Below are 22,634 nucleotides of genomic sequence, written 5' to 3' on the forward strand. Positions count from 1 at the left end.
TATAAACAAAATCATATGGTATTTGTCTGACTTATTTCAGTAAACATAAGACCTTCTAGGTCCATCTATCTTCTCATGAATAACAAGATAGTTTTTCCCATGGCTGAATATACTCTGTAGCTGTATATTATATCTATACAATATCTTCTTTATCTGCTAGTATGATGATGGACACTTAGGTTGTTTCCATACTTTGACTGTAATGAATAATGCTTCAGAAAACATGGGAGTTCAAATATCTCTTCCATACTGTGTTCCATACTGTGTTTTCATTTCTTTTGGATATGTGATCAAAGTTGGATTGCTGGATCGTATGATAGCTCAATTTTTAATTTTTTGAAGAGCCTCCATAAAGTTTTCCATGGTAGTTACGCTGATTTACATTTCCACCAACAGTTCCCTTTTCTCCACATCCTCAGAAATACTTGTTATTTCTTGTCTTTTAGATGCTAGCCATTCTGACTGGTATAAGGTAATATCCTATTGTGGTTTTGATTTGTATTTCCCTAATGATTACTGATGGACATTTTTTCATGTGTCTATTGATCATCTATATGTCTTCTTTGGAAAAATGTCTATTCACATCCTCTGTCCATTTTTAAATAAGATTTTTTTGGTAGTGTGTTTTTTTAGTTCTATTTTGGATATTAACCCCCTATTGGATATATTACTTGAAAACATCTTCTTTTATTCCATAAGTTCCCTTTACTTTTGTTGAGTTTCCTTCATCATGCAAAAGCTTTTTAGTTTGATGTAGTCCCAATTGTTTATTTTTGCTTTTGTTTCTCTTGCCTGATGAGATAGATTTGAAAAAATAGTGCTAAGGCCAATGTTTCAGAAATTACTGCCTAAGTTTTCTTTTGGAATTTATTGTTTCAGCTTTACATTTAGGTGTTTAATCTATTTTAAGTTTATTTTTGTGTGTGATATAAGAAAGTGGTCCAGTTTCATTGTTTTGCATGAGGCTGTCCAGTTTTCCCAGCACCATTTATTGAAGAGACTGTATTTTTCCCATTGTATATTCTTGCCTTTTGGGGCAGGGGGTAAATTAATTGACCATGTAAATATGGGTTTATTTCATGGCTCCCTGTATTGTTTTTTTGATCTCTCTGTCTATTTTGTGCCAGTATTATACTGTTTTGATTACTATAGCTTTTAGTGTAGTTTGAAACCTGGGATTGTGAAAGCTCCAACTTTGTTCTTTTTTCAAGATTACTTTGGCATGCTATTTCTATTTCCTGAAGTGTAATGGATTAAAAATGAACAGACTATTAGAAGTTAAGCCAATTATCCTTTTATTATATCCAAATTTCCCTCCATTTAATTTTGCATGACTAGAGTAAAAACAAATTGTTTAATGCTCCCATGCACAATATATCTATTAATATTTATAATATTGATGCTGTATTTTTTGTGAAAGCTGCATTTTTTTCCATAGGTAGAATGGAAGATAAAGAACAAAGTATTCTTTTCCTATTTCCCAAAAACAGTTAAGAATCACACAAATACATTATTCATTTTACATAATCTTTGTAACACGATGTGTTAGTACTATTATTACTCCCATTTTAGAGAAAGAAATGAAGACATAGAAAGGTTAAGTAAATGTCAATTCCCCAAGATGACACATAACTGACAAAAGTTAAATTTTAATCCATACCACGACCCATTTTCAAATCATTAACCATAATATCATAGCAATGTACAAACTTACAGCTGCATGCACACACATATATAGAGTTGTGAAACTAGATAGATGTACACTTAAGATATAATATGTGCATAAAGCTATTCTTGTTTAATTAAAAATGTGAATTTTATCAATGTACTATAAAAAATTCTGTAATCACAGATACATTTTTTTTCTATTGAAAATCTTTATGCCATGGGAGTAAGGAAAATGCCTTCATGGATTTAGCAATACTTAAAAATCTGTAATCATGCTTTTCAAATATTTTTATGTTAATTTGAATATCTCTTTTTTTAAGGGTTTTTTTTTTTTTCAAGATTTTATTTATTTGACAGAGAGCACAAGCAGGAGGAGCAGCAGGCAGAGGGAGAGGGAGAAACAGTCTTCCTCTTCTTCCTCTCCCTCGCTCATTGGGAATGAGCAAGGAGCCCGATGTAGGACTTGATCCCAGGACCCTAGGATCATAACCTGAGCCAAAGGCAGATGCTTAACCAGCTAAGCTACCTGGGCACCCCTGTAGTATTTTTAATACCTGATACAACCCACTTTTTTTAATATTCTATTTTTCATCTGGTTTATTAAAATGATAGCTAGAAATGTCTTCACTAGACTATCAAAAACAATCTGTCGGGCGCCTGGGTGGCTCAGTGGGTTAAGCCGCTGCCTTCGGCTCAGGTCATGATCTCAGGGTCCTGGGATCGAGTCCCGCATCGGGCTCTCTGCTCAGCAGGGAGCCTGCTTCCTCCTCTCTCTCTCTCTCTGCCTGCCTCTCTGCCTACTTGTGATCTCTCTCTGTCAAATAAATAAATAAAGTCTTTAAAAAAAAAAAAACAATCTGTCAATTATTTAATATTCTTGTCTTATAATCTATTATGTTCAAATTTGGAGAAAACCTATAATCTCAAATTAATCTATTTTAAATGTAGCATTTTCATATTTACCATTGTTAATTAACATCATAAAACAAATAATGTTTAAACATGTGTATGTCATTGATATTTCAAGATTAAAAATCACTTCTCAGTAAAGTTGTTTATGGGGAGCATGGGTGGCTCAGTCAGTTAAGCACCTGCCTTTGGCTCAGGTAATGATCCCAGGGTCCTGGGGTCGAGTCCCGAGTCAGGGTCCTTGGTCAGGAAGGAGACTGCTTCCTCTCCATCTGCCCGTCCCCCACTTGTGCTCTCTCTCTCTCTCTCTATCTCTCTGTCAAATAAATAAATAAAATCTTTTCAAAAAATCAAATAAGGTTGTTTAAAGTTTATTCCTTAGTCTTGAAAGACATCACATATTGAAATGCATTTTTAAAATCCATCAATGTTCTAATTATCTTTTCCAGGAAGAACATAATAAATTACTTACATATCTACTTATTGCATATTTTGGATATTTAGGGACAGAAAAATTTTCAAATTTTCTAACATACAACTTTAATTAGAGAAAATTTTCAGAAATATCAATATATTTATCTTTGTCCCAATTGTTTCTAAAGATTTTATTTATCTATTTGACAGAGAGAAAGATCACAAGTAGACAGAGAGGCAAAGGGAGAGCAGGCTTCCTGCTGAGTGGAGAGCCTGATGTGGATCTCGATCCCAGGACCCTGAGATCATGACCTGAGCTGAAGGCAGAGGCTTAACCCACTGAGCCACCCAGGTGCCCCCCAGTTGTTTCTAAATTACCTTTTACATGACAATGAGAGGAAAATATTTTTAATGTGATAATTCCATATTTCATCTTTAACATTGTCAGGAAATCATCTGAACTAACAGAGGGATTTGAACTGCCAGGTATCAGAGTAGTCAGTTAAATAGTTAAAAAATTAGAGTTAAGACTTTAATCAGTTATCGAGATGGTATTACAAAGAGTCTAAAATCAGAGAAAACACTGACCTATCTTGTTCCGTTTTGGGTCACCACCAGGGTTTGGGGAGGTTATCTCACTATTGAGGAAGCCCCAGTAAAAGGTTCTGGCAGTTTTTAGATTCTGCAGTGAGGGAATGCGTGAGAATTAGCAGTGCCAAAGTATTGGGTATTTATAGTGAGGAGACGTGTCTTTGATGTTTCTCCCCTACTGCCCCCACCTCCTAGTACACATACACAAGAAAGCCTCAGCAAAGACAGCTGAAGACCTTGGCCCAAGGACTCAGATAAAAGAGATCTAGAAGGTGCCAGAACTAGGAGTGCAGACATGCAGAAAGCATGGTAGCCAAAGGCCCTGAATTCTTGGCTACAGCTTCCTTTGCAGAGTGTGGTGTAATGCACAGGTGTGGGGAGAGCAGCTTTGCTGGGATGACTGCCAGGTAAACCTTTTATAATTGTGTGTAGTCAGACCTGAAAAACTGGCCTTAAAAACATAATATAAGTTTTCACCAGGGGCCAGACTCCTCAAATATATATTGATATATTGTAATTTTTTATTTGCTACAATATAGTTTAGTTATTTCAGGTCAGAGAGGCAAAGTCCATATAGTCTGGAGTTGAACTTCTATTTTGTTGTTGGTGTAGTTATTTTCAGTGCACCACAGACTGATTGCATCAGCAGTGGGCTAAGTCTAATTTATGCTTGGTGGGGCCTGGCATGCCAAAAGATTTTTCTAACTTTTCCTGTTCCACAATCTGTAGGTCCTGTATACATGCACTGCAGCATATTCCCCAGAAGTAAAAAGTGTTATTATTTGTTACTGAGTCCTAGATTCAAAGAACCCTCCTGCCTCTCTGACTTAATTGGTGTTGTCTTGGTCTCAAGCATGGTCTATATTCCTGGGATCCAGAGGTAGGGTTTTCTCAGTGTACCTTCCCCTTTCTTCCTATGGCATTAAGTCTCTGCCTTGTAGCTCTGGGTGGTCTTGGGCAGGAGGATGTTGCTAGCTCTCATAGTGGTAGCCGTCTCTACTTTGTGTCAGTACAAGATTCTTGGTCCAAATGTGTCTTTTGCCTCTACTCTAGGAGTATATGGCTTTTATTGCTTCTCCCCCCCAGGTGGCATTGTTCCCATGTCTGAAATTAATAGCAGAGAGTCCTCCTGCCTTTGTGGAAGGCTGCTTTTTGTTGTTGTTGTTGTTGTTTTGGGGTACTTTGCCAAATGCTATAAGTGCAGTTTTTAATGTGGTGTTTTCAAATAATTTTTATATATGGTATTTTCTTCTTTGTTTTCATTATCCTTATGTCATTTAGTTTTGTAAGGACTATGGTTATATGAGTATGATGATACTAGACATTTATTTTTCTATGACCCTTTGGGGCATTTATTAATATGTCCTTGAATGATTTCCCCATCAGAACAAATGAATAAATATGCACACTACACCATTGTGATGCTTCATTGTAGTTCATAGCACAATGTACTGTAAATCATTTAATTATTCTCATAATGATAGAGACAATAGTTTTCCATTTTGATTTGATTGTAACATTGAAGGAAGCATTTGTACATAAATCTCCGGTGCATGTGAGGAAATTTTACTATGGAATACATACTTAGAAATGTAGCATTGCGTTAAAGGGACATTGAGCTTTCCTCCTGTTGCTCTTTTCATTTCTATCATAAGATATCTGAATAGCATATGATAATGATTTCACTTAGTGAGTTACAACAAAATATTTCTTACAATGAACGTATATAATTCTTTTCTAGTATTTCCTTGATAAGCTATATGTCATTTAAGGAAATCTGCATTTATCTAAAAGAAATGAAATTAGGTTACTGATTAAAAGAATACTTAGACTTTTTCATAGCTCTATAAGTTTACTGAATGTGACATTAAAAATAAGTCACTCATTAGTAACTTCAGTACAATTCCAAATAAAGTTTCCATGATTTTATAGCCCAGAATGAAGAATAATTTAGCATTGTAAAGTGAAACTATTTTATATGCTAAAATCATATAAAATTACATTTAAAACTTATAAACAACTTATTATGACCCTTTCTATTTCAAAGACTGGATAATGTTTTATCATTTTCAGCAATTATTGTCTCTTGCTTATTTATCTTGTGCTTTCCATGCATGATGAATAGATGAACATTTGGTGGTAAACCATTGTGTATTGGTCAGGGTTCTCCAGACAAACAGAACTAATAGGAAACTAATTGGAAACAGTGGAATAAAGACTAAATTGTTGCCTCAGGCTGAAGATAGTGGGCAGTGGGGTTACAGGTGTTGGCTTGGTGAACCTCCACAAGGAACCCCTAAAAAACTTTTTGGCTCATGGTAGCCCCAAGGAGCTTTATCTTGACTCTTTACCACAGAAACCTTGTGGAATGTCAGGAGATAAAACACATAAAACTGTGGCCTCAGGAATTTCTCTTTCACAGTATACACTGCCTCCAACAATTCGTCAAAGTTACGTTTAAGTGTACTATCAGATCTAGCAGCTTCTGCTTTCAGTAAGGTCACTTAAGCTGTGACTTTCAGGTAGTGGTTTTCCTTGTGATTTCAGTTGTCTTATAAGTCCATAACAAGTCTTTGATTTTCAGGGTTTTCTCCTTATTTTTGTTGTAAGGATAGGAGTGATGACTTCCAAGGCCTTTACATGTCAGAACTGACAGACCAGAAATATCCCAAAGTCATTTTATTCACTTCAGTTAGAGGCTTTAGTATTTGTTCACAAGTATAGATGTATCATCAGTCTTCCTCATAAATTTAAAAGAATACTCTGTTCTAGAATAAAATAGAACAATACATATAAAATAGTATTGTCTTTTGAGTCCAAATTTTCTGCAGTGTTACAGTGATCTTGTAAAAACCAGAATTAATAAGTTAGTAGACATGCAGTGAAACAGAGTATACAAAGAGAGAAAGTTACATCACCCTGAAGTCAGTTTTTGAAATATAAAATAACAACAAAACAAAACTGAATGTAGTAGTGTGCTGCAATAAAATAAACACTAGATATAATATCATATAAAAACACTGAATAAAAACAACAATTCCCAAAACAAAACTAGGTGTATTTATTTGATATATTTTGAAATATATGTCTGATAAAGAAATATAAGATGGATTTATAATTTCTGCCAAATATCCTGTAAAGTAAATTCTTAAATAATGAAATATGATGACAAATAATTAAGTAGTTTAAAATGAACAATACCACTACGGCATTTTCTATTCTAAATAGTTTTGTCTTTTCATCTGATGGTTCGTCGTTGATGTAAAAATTTAAAAAAAAATTAAAATGTAAACAATAATTTTTTTAAGATTTTTTATTTATTATTTGACAGACAGAGATCACAAGTAGGCAGAGAAGCAGGCAGAGAGAGAGGAGGAAGCAGGCTCCCCGCTGAACAGAGAGCCTGATGCAGGGCTCGATCCCAGGACACCGGGATCATGACCTAAGCTGAAGGCAGAGGCTTTAAACCACTGAGCCACCCAGGTGCCCCAACAATAATTTTTATATTGAATTTCTGTTAAATTCAGTACATATTTATTTTATCTTTTTAGTCATGGTCCCAACATTCTTGGTCAAGCTAACAATTAAGTACAATTTTTAAAGATTTATTTATTTGAGAGAAAGAGAAAGAGAGTACATGTGCATGCATGAGTGACTAGGGGGCACAGAGGGAGAGAATCTTCAAGCAGACTCTCTACTGAGTATGGAGCCTATGCAGGGACCCATCTCATGACCCATGAAATCATGACCTGAGCTGAAATCAAAAGTAGGACAATTGACCAACTTAGCCACCCAGTTGCCCCTAAGGACAAAATGTTTTAACACATTTTCCTTTATTTATACTCATAATTTAACATTTAATTGAAGAGTAATAACAGGTAATTTTTAAAAAGATTTTATTTATTTGACATACAGAGATCACAAGCAGGCAGAGAGGCAGGCAGAGAGAGAGAGGAGGAAGCAGGCTCCCTGCTGAGCAGAGCCCCCCCTCCCCCCACCGATGCAGGGCTTGATCCCAGGATCCTGGGATCATGACCTGAGCTGAAGGCAGAGGCTTTAACCCACTGAGCCACCCAGGCACCCCAATAACAGGTAATTTTAAAGCAATAAAAATATCTCTGAATTTTCACAAGGTTAATATTTATAAATGGACATATATGGGAATACTAGTGGACAATAAGTTCAAAAGCTAACAGGATTTAATAAGCAGTATATTTAAAAAAATAGCAAAGGATGAGAATTAGGTGAAATAAAGCATTTTTTAAATTATCCAAATAATGGCATCTGCTACTCAGCTTCAGATAATTATTAGTGAATTACTTTTAAGGAGATGCCAAAAAATTTAGGGTTTTTTTGGTTTTAAATGCTAGATCAATATTTTTTACATGATATGAGCAAAATCAATGATATCTACTGGCTGAATTTGGATCCAAGCAAAAATTGTTTAATTCCAGAATATAAGTCCCAATAATTCATGATAAATAATAAATTTTTAATTTAAAAATTATTATATATGTACATGGATAAGATACCACTTTTTAAAAGACAATTTTGGGGTCAGAAATAATTTGTAAACCAAGATAAAACCATATAGGCTATCACTTCCAATCAGGATAGACATTAATGATATTCACTGAAACCTCCTTTTCATTGTGAATAGAGAGAAAACCTATCCTCCCTATCCCTTTATACTGAAAAGGACCCATAGGAGTTGTTCTTTTCAGTGAAACACAGCTGGCAGATAGATATGTGTATCATATGTAGTCTGAGAGCATGAAAGTTACAAAGTAAACCACCAAGCTCTCTTCCTCCTGCCATGCATAATTTAGAATGCCCATGTTCAGGTAATGGAGGAGTAAGATTGAAATATCTTGGTTTGAGGTCCTGGAGATTTGCCAAAACCTGCAGAAGACTTTGGATGAGCAAAAAATTAACATGTATCTATAGAGCCACTGCCATTATAAGTTTAAGTATTATTGCAGCATAAACTACCCTGTCTGAAAAATATAAAAACAAAACTATATTTTAAGACAACTACTTTAATTCACCCACTCAACATTCTCTAACACACTAGTATTAAGAATGAAAATGAAGATATTCGTTACTACAGATTTTGCTGATATCAGAAAGATGAAAAAATTTATGAAATCAAATCTGGGTGACACACAACAAATTTGAAGGAAGAAATGAAGAGAAATTTTAAAAATCATTTTTAAAAAGTCTTAAGTCTAGAATGCTTCACTGGTGAGATTTTTTTTTTTTTTAATCGAGGCTGCACTGATTTTTTTTTTCCCAAAGTTGACTGCCCATCACTAACAAACTTTTCCAGATAATAGAAATAAGTCAAATGTTTCTTAATTCTTATCACAAAACCATAGTTAACTTAGTACAAACTCGACAGGGCATTACAAAAAAAAAGAAAGGTTTAAGACCAACATTTATTCTTCATGTAGAAGCAAAATTCTTATGAGAAATTATTAAATCAGTTCTAGAGAGGATAATGCATTATATCCAGATAAAATCTAATCTAGTAAGGGAAAAAATATTTAGTATTTGAAATTCACTCAAGTCAAATAATTCAACTGATTAAAGGAGAAAATGAAACTTAGATATGATCATAGATACATATAGATTTGATTGATACAGAAAAACATTACAATTATAAGCACATTAATATTAGGTACATTTATATTAAGACATAATAGACTTGAAATAACTTCCTTAGAAAAATAAAGAATTCTATAGAAAGTGTTTCATATTACAATGAAGCACTTAACATACCAACATTTCCTAAGAACAAGAATAAGGTTAGAATGTCCAATATCACTACTCTTCTTCAGCATTGCAATGTAGGTATAGTCAGTGCAATACAGCATATATAAATACAAAACATGAGACTTGGAAAGAAAAAACAATACTTCTTTATTTACACAAAACAGCATTGTGTACCTTCAAGAGTCCAAAGAATATACATATAAACAATATAAATTAATAAGTGAATCTAGTAGTCACTCCATAAAACATGAATAAACTAATTAACTTTGGTTTGGGGGCTGTGAAAAACAAATGAAAATTATCTTTTAAAATATTTTATTTATTTATTTTTAGAGAGAGAGAATGAGAGAAAGAGCACAAGCAGGGAGATCAGCAGAAGGAAAGGGAGAAGCTAACTCCCAGCTGAGCAGGGAGCCCTATCTGGGGCTCAATTCCAGAACCCTGAGATCATGACCCTCACCAAAGGCAGACTCTTAACTGATTGAGCCACCCAGATACCCCAAGACAAATGAAAATTAAATTTAAATTACCAATTACACTAGCAAGAAAAACATCAAATTTATTGTAAGAAATCTAATTAAAAATAATGAAAGTCTTCTTCAACTAAAAATTACAAAGCATTATTGAGAAATAAAACAAGCTAAATAAATGGGACAATATACTAGAATCATGAATTGGCAAGCTCAGTATTCTAAAGTTGTCAACTTCCCCCAAATAATTTCCTGTATATTGTTCTTCAGACTTTGCTTTCATATGTCCATTAAGAAATTAATAGCTGGGGTCCCTGGGGTGCCTAAGTGTCTGCTTTAAGCTCAGGTCCTGATCGCAGGGTCCTGGATACGAGCCCTGCATAGGGTTTCTTGTTCAGTGGGGAGTCTGCTTCTCCCTCTGCCCCTCCCCCTGCTCATTGTCTTTCTCTCTCTCTCTCTTTCTCAAATAAAATAAAATCTTAAAAAATTAAAAGTTGATTAAAAATTCATATGGAAATGCAAAGTCTCGACTAAGAACAAATAAAGTCATCTTAAAGGAAAAATAGCATGGCTAAAGAAGTAATACTATAAAATATTAAGACCTATTATAAATTGAGATAATTAAGACAGAAAGGTGATGTTGCGAGAACAGAGAAACTGAATAGTGGAACAGAATAGAAAGCCCAGACTTGCACGTAAAGGGTCACTTGTTTTATAACAAAGAGAACACCTCACACAATGGGGAAAAGATAGTCTTCAATAAATAGGGCTGTGTCACCTGGAAAAAAGTAATTTATGACACTTACACAGCCAGATGAATGACTAATATAATTGTAAATGTTAAAACAAAGGCTTATTAAAAAATAATAGGCGAATGGGATGCCTGGGTGGCTCAGTTGGTTGGACGACTGCCTTCAGTTCGGATCATGATCCTGGAGTCCTGGGATCGAGTACCGCATCGGCCTCCACGCTCCATGGGGAGTCTGCTTCTCTCTCTGACCTTCTCCTCGCTCATGCTCTCTCTCACTGTCTCTCTCTCAAATAAATAAATAAATAAATAATCTTAAAAAAATAATAGGCAAACAACTTCAAGATTTTGAAACAAAGATTGAGGGAGGCATACATTACCTATAGGTGTTGGGGGAAGGAGTGGAGGGATGGGTGTGTTTATGTGTGTGTGTGTAACATCATTTTAAAATTATGAACTTCTGGTCATCAAAAAATAGTATTAAAAATAAATAAGCAACTATCAGAATGGAACATGTTCATAAAATATATTTATATTTAACAAAGGACTTGAATCAGAAATATTCACAAAATTATTACAGAAATTAGTAGTAAAAAGACAAAAAATTTTAACAGAAATGTAGTTTAAAACTTGATCAATTATATTACATAAGGGAATATATAAATAGCCAAATGGGGTTCCTCAGTGGCTCAGTCATTAAGCGTCTGCCTTTGGCTCAGGTCATGATCCCAGGGTCCTAGGATTGAGCCCCACTCGGGTTTCCTGATCTGCGGGAAGCCTGCTTCTCCCTCTCCCGTTCCCCCTACTTGTGTTCCCTCTCTTGCAGTCTCTCTCTCTGACAAATAAATGAAATCTTAAAAAATAGAATAGCCAATAAAATACTCACAGGTGTAGCCATAAAGGATATGCAAATCAAAAAACACAATATGGTAACATCATACACCCACCAATATGGCTAAAATGAAGACAATAAAAAAAAAATGCCAGGGTGCCTGGGTGGTTCAGAGGGTTGAGCCTCTGCCTTCGGCTTGGGTCATGATCTCAGGGTCCTGGAATCCGCATCGGTCCAAGACCCTGGACCTGGTCCGCATCCGACTCTCTGCTCAGCAGGGAGCCTGCTTCACCCTCTCTCTCTGCCTGCCTGTCTGCCTATTCATACCCTCTCTGTGTCAAATAAATAAATAAATCTTAAAAAAAAAAAATGCCAAGGGTTGAACAACTGTTATTCTCGTAAAGCACTGTTGATAATTTAAATTAGTACAATCACTTTAGAATTTTGTTAGGCAAAGTGCATGCTCTAAGACACAATGATTTTACTACTAAGTATATACTCAAAAAGAATGTATAAATATATTCATCAAAAGCCATACACTGGAATGATCATGTCAGTATTACTCATTAACAACCTCTAACTGGAAAATATGTAAATGTATATCAATGATAGGATGGATACATATGTTGTTTTGCTGTATTTCCAAATTTAATAATGTTCAGCAAAAAGAATGAACAATCTACAGCAACATGTAATAATATGGATGGATATCATCACTATAAATTCCAGCAAATTAAATGAGAAACACATGAGAATATGCTGGTCAATTATTTTTATCTGAATACACAAATATGATTAATCTTTTAGAAGTCAGGATATTGGAAAATTTGAGGATAAAGTAATAACTTGAAGGAAGCAGCATAAGGATAATTTCCGAGGTGCTAATTTATGTTTTACTGCTTAATTTGGGTACTTTGGGTACTAGTTAAACAGCATTTGGAAGCAGTCCTCTATGGACTTCTTTTATTTGTATACATCTTGCAAAGTATTTCCAGATGGCAAGGCCTTGATCTCCCCTCACCCAAGACCATTTTTTAGGATTGTTTATACAATTAGCAATTCTAAAAAGTCATAGTATGGTTCTCTCTGCACAAAGAATATTTGCCATAAAATTAGCAGTTAACCTCATAGCACTATTATGACGCAACCCAGTGTTCATGGAGAATATCTGGCTTTCCAGGTTAATGGGCAGCCATGCTGATACTCTGGCTATTACTTTTTTGGGGAGTAAAAAAAGGTCTTTGATCCAGAAGTCTTGGGTCTTCTGTCAGCATCCTTGTGACCACCACAAACTATTTTATTAACTTGTGAATGGGGTAAAGTCAATCCCTCACAGTTTTGGTGAAGAAGATGAGATACTTGATAGAGAAATGGCTTTCTGGGAAAATGTCTGTTTATGTGCTTTGAGGAAATCCTTGAGAACCAGTGATAGATATCTTGACTAAATGATATGATCATTTGGCCAAGAAATAGTTCTCCAATTTGGTGCCTGTGGTAAGGAGGGAAAATACCAAGTGATAGTCTCAAAACAGCAATCCTATAGCATGAACTGGTCTGCCAACTGTATTGCAATAAATAACAATGAGACCTTTCCAGAGTTGAAGGAAGTCTCTACAACCTTCAGCAATATTTACAGAGATATACATGTACAGTGAGCATGACATGACAGGAATTCATAACTGCTATACCTACATCACCAGAATATTAGCAAATTCACCTGGAGCATTCAAATGTAAGACATACAATGCTCAGTAAGAGGGAATGACAGCAGATAGTCCGCCTTTCTGGTTAGCCTCTCTTGTAGTTTCCCAGGTCAAACTTAGACCTATGCTGCAATGGAAGTAAAACCTCTCAAAGCTGTCAGTGAGTCCTGGCCGTTATCAGGGAGATTTGGCTGATTTTACTGAGACAAACAAACTACTGTAGAAAACAAAAGACTAAGCATGGACTAGTATTAGCCTCCTACTCTCTCAATTTTTTTCTAATGCTGATGGAAATGACTCTACGTAAATTTACTTCTGTAGGTATATTTGTGTCTCCTGATCTTGATCCTTCTGTTTACCCCTGAACTCCTCTTCTCTAAAGAAAAATAAGTATGCATTCTCCCTGTTTCCTGTGGGGAGAGTGAAAGCTATGCATCACCATCAAGCATTCTGGAAATTCCCAGGAAAGGGATAGAGGGACATAAATTTTTATGACCCTGGTGGAATCGGGTGCCCAAATTACTATCTTACCAGGTTTTATATGAGGAAAGTCACACAAATTCAATAGATGTGGCTTGGAAGGAGCCCATAGTGAGAAAGGAACGTTAAACTGATGTGTTTTTAACCCCTCAGCTAGAAGGATAATATAGTTGATGTGCTACATGTTTGCAGTTTCTCGTCCCTTTTGTCAGGGGAGATTCTCCCATTGTCTCAAGGATGGCTGCATGTAGAGATAGTGAGACAGATCACTCAGCAACCTTCCTTCCTATCCTCTTCCAGGTAGCCTAGGAAAAATGATAATTAAAGGAGGAAAAAGACAATACTTCAGAAAACTATTTGCAGCCTAAATACTCAGAGAAGCTATTTCCCAAAACAAAAGTGTCACCTTTCTGACGTAACCACAAAACATACTGTTTTTGAATAGCTGAATGCATGCCACATACGTATCTGTGAATCTCCAGCTTGATACCCACATTTTGTTGTGGTCACTTTAGACTCAACAAATAACTGTGCAGGAAGGGCCTTACTAGTGTGGATTGTCAAATAGAAATTGTATTTTCAAGAGAGTAGCTGACTTGGTCTTGGCAGCATCTCAGATCTGCATTAAAAAGTAAAAGCTACCCCTTTGGGGGAATCCTTATCTTTCACTTCACTGCCTTAAGCAAAACTGCTGGCTCAATGAGGCTTTCCATTCACAGAGATTTCCCTAAATGCCTGGGCCTGGTCCACTGATTGCTCATCTATGTTGAAATATGATGGTGTGCATTGTACTGCTATGGAAAACCATCTGTGCAAAATCAGCACCCGCTATGTATAACCAAGAGCCAATATGGTCTCTTTTCTGAGTTGGCAGAACTCAGAAAATTGTTCAAAGCCAGGCCAAGTCTACCCTTGATGAACTTTGGGACATTTTTATTATCTCCTGGGCAGTTGTCTATTGCCTAGTTGTTTGGTCTGCCATTTGGGATATTATAGACTGACAGATTAAAGTCATTTCTCTTTGAAGCTATGAACTGTAGATGCCCATGGTAAGGAGAGGTTCTCTGATGGGACCAATTGGAATCAAGCCTCCCTTCCCCTGCCAACTGAAGAAATTCCTATTGGGAAAACCTCAGTCATCAAAATTATACTTTCATTCTGGAACTACCATGGTTACCACCAGGACTATACTTCTTATATGGAAGCCTGGACAAAGTTCCCTGCTTCAAAGCCATAATAGATTGCACATTATTGAATAACATAACACAATTTAAAAAAATGATTATGAGGCAAAAAAAAAAAAAAAAAGATTGCACATTATTGTGGTCATAAGAGATCTTCACTTTTTTTTTTTAAGATTTTATTTATTTATTTGACAGAGAGGTCACAAGTAGGCAGAGAGGCAGGCAGAGAAAGAGAGGAGGAAGCAGGCCCCCCTTGGAGCAGTGAGCCCAATGTGGGGCTCAATCCCAGGACCCTGGGATCATGACCTGAGCCAAAGGCAGAGGCTTTAACCCACTGAGTCACCCAGGCACCCTGAGATCTTCACATTTTTAAAGGAATTTCCATCAGTATCTCTCAGACAACTCCACAAATTTCGCCAACATGGGGTGACCCTTAATTATTTGGGGTAGTTCCTCAGAATGCTAACTGACTCATTATTTATGCACACTCTTTAGGAGTTAAATGCTGTGATAGAGATCTTCCAATTAGAAAAAGTAGTAAGAATTTTCCCCTGATGTTCTCTTACATTACCAATGATACTACCGTGGCCTTTGAAGGCATTCAGCTCAGGCTAATTCACACCCAGAGTGGTTATGAATGATAGAATTACCCTAGATTTTACCCCAGGCCAAAGCAGTCAGTGCAACCAATAATAGATCCTGATATATCTGGATTATCACCTTGGGGCAAATAGAAGGTCAAAGCAGAAATATAGTGAGAAAGCCTCCTAGTTTTCTAAGATAGACTCAACGGCTTATTTGCTATTTTCCCCCTTTCATTAGGCGTGTATCCCAGAGGTCATGATTGAGGAAAATACTGTATGTTAGTGATATAGGCAGAATATTTGTACCTTCCCCGAAGCTGAAATCCTGTGCTCTGTGTGATGGTATTAGGAAAACAGACCTCAGGGGCACCTGGGTGGCTCAGCGGGTTGAAGCCTCTGCCTTCGGCTCAGGTCATGGTCCCAGGGTTCTGGGATCGAGCCCTCCATCGGGCTCTCTGCTCAGCAGGGAGCCTGCTTCCTCCTTTCTCTCTGCCTGCCTCTCTGCCTACTTGTGATCTCTGCCTGTCAAATAAATAAATAAAATCTTAAAAAAAAAAAAAAAGGAAAACAGACCTCATAAATGAGATTAGTGACATTATAAAAAAGGTCTGAGAGATTCCCCTATCTCTTGCTCTATGTGAGGACACAAAGAGAAGACTGCAACCAAGAGGAAGGCCCTTACCTGACCATGTTAACACTCTGCTCTTTGACTTCCAGTTTCCAGAACTGTAAGGTATAAATCTGTTATTTATGAGCTATGCAGTCTGTGGTATTTTGTTATAACAGCTAGAATGGGCTAGGGCAGTTGCCCCATCTTTGTTCTCAGAATCTTGTTGATAGGAGTCCTAGTTAATGTGTAAACCTGGTGATTCACAGACCTGTACCCCTGGGGATAAAAACATATGTTTATAAAAAATAAAAAATTTAATAAAAAAAAAAAACTCTCAGGAACTAGAAAAAAAAAAATTCTCTGTGAGAAAAATTCAAAGAATTTGATTTCAGCCTCTGTTGGTCACATAAGATTGGTCAAATATGAAACTGTTTTTGAAGTCAAGACAGTGTATGACCCAGGGTGAATTGTTGGAAGCCCACTATTAACTCATTGTGCTCATATACATCTTTCCATGTATATTGGGATTATAAGGCCCTAATAGCTTTTTAACTTGGGCCATTTTTTAGGATTATTCATACAGCTCAGATTTTGGAAAGATATAATAATCTCTCTCTCTCTCTCTTTTTTTTTTTTTTCCACAAAGACCTGGCTTGCTTCCTGCTTGTCATAGCTCAGTGGGACTGTTATGTACAGAGTCCCTTTCCAATCATGTACACTGCGTGTACCAGCTTCAGTTGACCCTCCATATTGCCCTGTGGGATGTAGAGTTTAGGGATCCAGAACAGCTATGAGGATATGGTTACTTTGTTTTTAATCCAGGAATCTGGCATCTTCTATCTGCATACAGGTGACTCTGGCTACTCACTTATTAACATTTAAATAGGGCCAATCAATTCCTTTATATCAGGTGTTTTCAGTTCAGAAATTATCAGTTTCTACTGTTACAATATCTACATATTTCTATATATTCAAATATAATAAGCAACATTAAAGATTTAAACCTGAATCAATTATATACATAGATGACTTAGGATAAAATGAGAAAAAATTAAATATATGATATAGATTATATTTATTATAGCTTAGTTAAAACAACTTTTTTCAAGATTTTCATCCTCCCAGAAAGAAGAAAAGCATTAGTAGTTATAAGATTTTATGACAGATTCTATCTCAGCATTTCACTATCAATCTGAATTAAGTTCTGCATATACATATAGTATTTTTTTCACAAAGCAAAGCTTGAAATTCTCATTGTTTATTGCTTCACTAAATGTATTAATTTATCAGAAGATAAAAAATATGATGAGAACAATATAGCCTCAAATACCATTGCATAAATAATACTTGTCGAGAGCCACAATATACATACATAAACAAACACACATATTTACAGACCATTCATATTAGCTACTTTCACTTAATAGCTTGGAGGTGTTTTCATTTCAACAGATACCTTTTCTACTAATTTCATTATAATGGCCAACAGGCAGATTTTTGTATGCATATTTAATAATGTGTCACCTACTGATGGGCATATACATTAGTTCTGGGATTTACTAATACACAATAAACAAAAATGCATTTAAAACTTCAAGTCTAATGTTTCAGGTAAAATTCTTCCTTGAAAATTGACTAAGTAATTAAATTGAAATTAGTAGGACTCCTAAATCCTGAGGGCTGAATATAATAATTTTTTAGTGCTCTAAAATCAGTTTGAAGATCCCTTCTTCAAAGAAGAGTAAAATTATTTTACTCTTTTCAAAACACGTCATACACCTAAATATGATCTGATAACAATGACAGTGTGCTATTGGTTTACATTAAGGGTCACCTGGGTGGCTCAGTCAGTTAAGCACCTGACTCTTTTTTTCCATAAGATTTCTTTCTTTATTTTAGAAAGAGAGAGAGAGTGGTGAGGAGGAGCAGCGGGAAAGGGAGAAAGAAACTAGAAGCAGACTCCCCACTAAGGGTAGAGCCAGCCATTGATTGGCTCCATCTCAAGACTCTGAGATCAGGCTTTAGCCAAAGCAAGAGTGGGCTGCCCAGCCAACTGTGCTACCCAGGTGTCCCTAGGCCTCTGATTCTAGATTTCAGCTCAGGTTATGGGCTCTGCACTCAGCGTACAGTCTGCTTGTCCCTCTCCCTCTGTTCCTCCCCACTTTATCTCTAAAAATATGAGGACCTATCAAATCTGACTCAAGACATGGATTAATCTATTAATTAGCTTTGATATATATTGACATATTGCTTCTCAAGGTGCAAGTTTAAAGTGAAAAAATATTAAGATAGCAATGAACAAACCAAAAATAAAATTAAGGAAACAATTTGATTAGAAAGAATAAAATACTTAAGAAAAACTTTTAGAGAAAGAGTTCAGAACATACTCTGATGACTATGACCATGATGAAAAGTAATTTTTAAAAAGCAAAATAAGTGGAAAGACATCCATGTTCATAACTCTGAAGACTTAATGTTAAGATATCAGTATTCTCCAAATTAATCTATAGATTCAGTGAGTCCCTATCAGAATCCCAGCTAGCTTCCTGGAAGAAATTAGCAAGCTGAATCAGAAATTAATATTGAAACTCAGGGGTCACAAAATAACCAAAACAATCTTGATACAGAAGTTGGAGAATTCACTCTTCTTGATTTCCAACTGTAAACAAGACAATTTGTTATTAGAGTAGAATAGACATATGAATTAATGGAATTGATTAATTAATTAATAGAATAGAAACTATAGACTTTTAGCCAATAAACTTTAATTTTGTTTCCTTAATTATAGCAAATATACATTACTGCAAGATACTGATAGGGAAAAACATCTGTAGGTTTAGAACAGATATATGTGAACTTTCTGTAATTTTTGCTCCATTTTTTTGTAAACCTAAAACTGCTCTAATCATCTATTAACTATTTTAAATGGGCAAAGATATAAGTAGACATTTCTTGAAAGAAGATGTACAAATAGTCAACAAATAATATAAAGATGCTTGGCATCATTAGTCAATAGAGAAATACAAATCAAAACTACAATGAGATTCCACTAGGTATTCATTAGGATGGAAAAATTAAAAAGTCCAATAATATCAAGTGTCACACAGGTATGGAGAAGACAGTACACTCATCTGCTGCTGGTGGAAATGTAAAATACTGCAGCCACTTTGTATGACAGTCTACCTCCAACAATTCCACTCCTAGATATATGCCCAAGGGCCATTTAAATATATCTTCACATAAAAACTTGTACATAAATATTCATAGTAACATTATTCATAATAGCCAAGAGGTGGAAACTACCTAGATGTCCATCCATTGACGAACAAAATGTGGTACTTCCACATAATGGAATATCATTTGGCCATAAAAAAGGAGTGAAGTGTTGGTACATAATACCATACAGATTAACCTCAAAAACATGATGTTACATGAAAGATGCCAGTCACAGAAGACCATATATGATGTGATTCCATTCACAGGAAAGTCCATAAAAGGGAACTCTATAGAGACAAAAGCAGATCAGTAGTTGCCTAATGAGGTATTTAGAGGGAGATAAATGGAGTGGGAGAAGTATCTTTCTGGAGTGATAAAATTATACTAAATTTGGTTGTGATGATGGCCGCACAACTCTGTGAATATAATTTAAAAAGCTGAATAGTATACTTTAAATAAGTGAATTGGTAATATGTCAATTATAGCTCAATAAAGCTATTGAAAAAATATATATACAGGATAACAAAAGATAACATATTAACATAATGATTAATAGAGTCTAGCACAGGATGATCTATGTTCATAAACAAACTCTGCCACTTACTAACTCTAATCTTTCTGTGTCTTACTTTTATTTGAAAGATTAAGGTAGTATTAATTCCTTTCTCAAGGGATTCTTTTGTGCATATGTGTGGGTGCACACATGTATAAAATAATCCATCCAAAACACATAAGACAATGTCTGTACATAGTAGGTTGCATATATTGCTGTAATGGTGATACTAGTTATTCAATGGAAGAGATTCTAAGTTTTAGAAACTAAACAACTTTTTATGGGGTCTCTTTTGAAAAGCTTGGAGGTGATATCAATAAATATCAAGCAGATTTTTATATTACTGAGTTTTGCAAAGCACTGGAGAAACTTGGAATATTTTTTTTAATTGTCTCAGAATCCTACCTTTGGTGTAAAGATATCCAAGTAAGGCATGCATTTCTCCTCGGTTCTCTAATTATTACTGAAAATAATCTTAGTAATGTAATGCCAGTTTGCACCAGTTTTAAACTCAACAGGCAGGAAAGCTTCCCTTTTAAGATATGTCTCCTTAAATCTGCTGTCCTTTATCAGGATATATATGTGCACACTGGTACAACCAGTAAAACAATTTCAAAAAGTGTAAAGGTTGATCATAAGAAACCTAATAAAAAAGAATGAACAAAATTCAAGTTGACCTGCTGTAACTGGACCCAACAGGATATCTCAGTAAGCACCGCCTTAATTCACCACACTGTCACCAGATAACGATGAAACCCCAACCCTTTACTATATTCTCTTCAACCCTGGTATCTTTAAATGCATTTTATTGCTTAGAAAAAAAATACATCATGTCTGATGTTATTGTCTTTGAATTGCCAAATTATTTATGATTAAACCATGAAAGCTATAGTCAGACAATCATAAAGGTCATGAACAAACCTCAAAAGAAGGAAAATTAGAAATGAAGCAGAGATGTAATTCTTCAATTACTCTTTTATGCCTCTCTATTGCATTACATGATGAACAAACGACAAATCAATATTTGAAGATCCCGTCCTAAAAACAAGAGTCCTCACTTAAAATTCTACTAGTTAACTCTTCCTGCTCACAAAAGACTGATACTATTTTTAAAATATATTTCAAAAAGTCACAATATGATTTTTGTGCTTGGTTTATTTTCCTTACAAATATGCAGTGAATTAGAAATTATCCTGTAAATTACAAGTATAAAAGTTAGAAGACATTAAGCAATTTAAAAATATTTTTACATCTCAGTAAGCAGTATTTTTGGAGAGCTATACAAATCTCTAAAACAGTGGTCATTAGTCTTTATTGGTGGTCGGTAGGAAAGAATTCTAAGAACCTTTAGCAATCTGATTAAAATTGTGGACTCATTCATTTGAAAAAAGGAAGATCATATGCATACAGCCTCAACTGTGATATGAAGCGGTATCTGTTCCCCCAGCTGGTTGTCAAGTCCATTTCTGTCTGCTGCCTCTTCCTTTACTGCCTTATGGCTCCATGTGTCTCTCTAGTGAAGCTGCCTGTGAGTGGGAAACAAAATATTGCAGAGAGAGAAATGGGCTTCCTCAAATAGTGGAAGTTTGCTCTTTGATAGATTTTTTTATTTTTTAAATAGAAGCTGAGCCCTCCATATTTTAATAAAAAGTGGCATTTACTCTGTTGTTATTACTAGCAGATTAAATTGCTGATATATCATCCTGCATTTAAATGCCTTAATGTTTAAATTTTATAGTGTGCATTTATGCTGCTTTGAGTTTGAGTTTTAAATAGTCTGTGGGTGAAACTTCATGATATGTTTAAAATATTTACAATACATGCATAGTCCATTGCTTAAGGTAATATTTACAAGAGGTAGTGGTGTGTCAGGAAAACAGATATCCAGAAGAATATGAACTGATCGGAGTCACCTTTTATGACCCAAGTAAACACAGAAGAATCTTTTCTTCTAGATGTTGTTTCATCTCTAGAATGGATGGCATTTGCTTTTGTTGTTCTTATTTGATAAGGATAGAGACAGAGAATGACCTCAGACATTAGACCATGAAATTCTAAACCATTTCTTCTTGTCAACATTTCTGTACCCTCTTCTTACAGAAACCACAAGGTAAACATATGCATAGAGGGGACTTTACTACTACTGAACTTTTATTTTGCTTCTTTCCCTCCCCTCTGTAGCCCAGTTTCAATGGACTACACCAGTGATAGCAAAAAACTTGAACAAGGTTATTCATTCCAGGGCTTAAGCCACTGGATGGGGCAACTTCCAGATGGAATCACCTGAGGCTCTTCTGGTGCAAAAAGTGTGGACAAATAAAAAGAAAAAATTCTCAAAGAAACCATACTCTAAGTTAAAAAAAGAGAAGTTGTGCCTGTATAATGGTCTAGTAAATATCCTAAATAGTTGGTGACGAAATCATAGGAAGTGAGTAATTGAGATTAACCTAGAATTTCCCCTGAAGGTCAAATAAGTATACCTTATCTCATTAATATTAATAACCTATTAATAATTAGCTGGAGAGTGTTGACTAGGACTATTATATCTTTCAGGAACAAAGAATTATAGTTTCAGAAATCTCTATCCAAGCTGTTGTATTAATTTGGCAACAATGATATCAACACAGTGGTCAGTGAAAGCTCATACAGTATCTCTTCTCTGTTATAAACAGAAGCTTCTTAAATGGAACATTACAGGACATTAATCTTTAATCTGACCTCAAGACCTCATATTTCAGTCAAGAAGTCAATCAATAGATTTTTCTGATCTGAATTTTATACTTCTATATTATCCATTAAAATTCAAATGGAAGTTATATAATACTACAGATTTGATCCAGTGAAAATGCTATAAATCCTTACTATTAAATCAATTATTATATGTGTAAAAAGATACT

The sequence above is a fragment of the Mustela erminea genome, chromosome 15 (assembly GCF_009829155.1).
Source record: "Mustela erminea isolate mMusErm1 chromosome 15, mMusErm1.Pri, whole genome shotgun sequence".
NCBI lineage: Eukaryota > Metazoa > Chordata > Mammalia > Carnivora > Mustelidae > Mustela > Mustela erminea.